Source organism: Elephantulus edwardii, unplaced genomic scaffold, assembly GCF_000299155.1.
Source record: "Elephantulus edwardii isolate Elephantulus edwardi_28Jun2011 unplaced genomic scaffold, EleEdw1.0 scaffold00029, whole genome shotgun sequence".
Classification (NCBI taxonomy): Eukaryota; Metazoa; Chordata; class Mammalia; order Macroscelidea; family Macroscelididae; genus Elephantulus; species Elephantulus edwardii.
The window spans coordinates 2,447,732-2,448,676 of NW_006399779.1; positions in this window are offsets into that span (position 1 = coordinate 2,447,732).

The following is a 945-nucleotide window of genomic DNA, read 5'->3' on the forward strand; positions in this document are numbered from 1 at the left end:
TCCTTCAAAACAGCTTGAACTTCTTCTTCATCACAGGATTCTGCTCATATGTTGTTTCATGAAACTCTTCTGTGTCAGTCAATTCCTTTTGTTACAGTGACTCTGCCATAGTCCTTCCAACTTCTTTTAATTCTTCCTGGATCATTTAATATTCTCCCAAAGCATCTGTACACCTTACAACTCAAGGTTTGGAAAGGTGAAGTGTTGGCAAAAGAAAGGAAGACCTTCAGCCAGAGGGACTGATACTGTGGCTGCAGGAATGGACTCAAGTGTGTCAGAGATTGTGAGGTATGCACAGGACAAGGCAGGGTTCAGGTCATGGTTTATTGACTCTCTGACTCCTGATGAACTCAAGGACACCTAACAACATCACGTGGGATGTCTAAATAGTATTTATTATCCGTAATTGCTCCTCTTTCCGGTATGTTCAGATTTAACTTTCTACAGAAATTTTTTTACATATTTATATGCATTAAAGAGTTTCCCATCAGATAAAAATGAACAACTATAAAAAACTCTCCAGGAACCCATTTTTAACGGCATAGCTCTTCAGTTTTGGAAACCTGTTTAGAAAGCAGATGACTTATATGTTTCCACGTCATTATTCTACAGGCAAGCAACCAAATCCCCACACTAATTTCGAAGAATGCTATTTCATGCCATGAGTCAAATATGTTGTTGTTGTTATTATGTGCCGTGACTAATAGCAGCTCTATGTACAACAGCCCTGATCCCTGCTCTATCCTGTGCTAACTTCATTGTCTCTGAAACACCTATCCTCATTAATCCAGTCACTGAATTTATCCATCTCATTGATGTTTTTCCTCTCTTTCTCTGTCCCTCCACCCTTCCAAGCATGATGTCCTTCTCTAAGGACTGGTCCCTCCTAGAAACATGCCCAAAGTATGTGAGAAGATTCATCATTCTTGTCTCCAAAGAGGACTC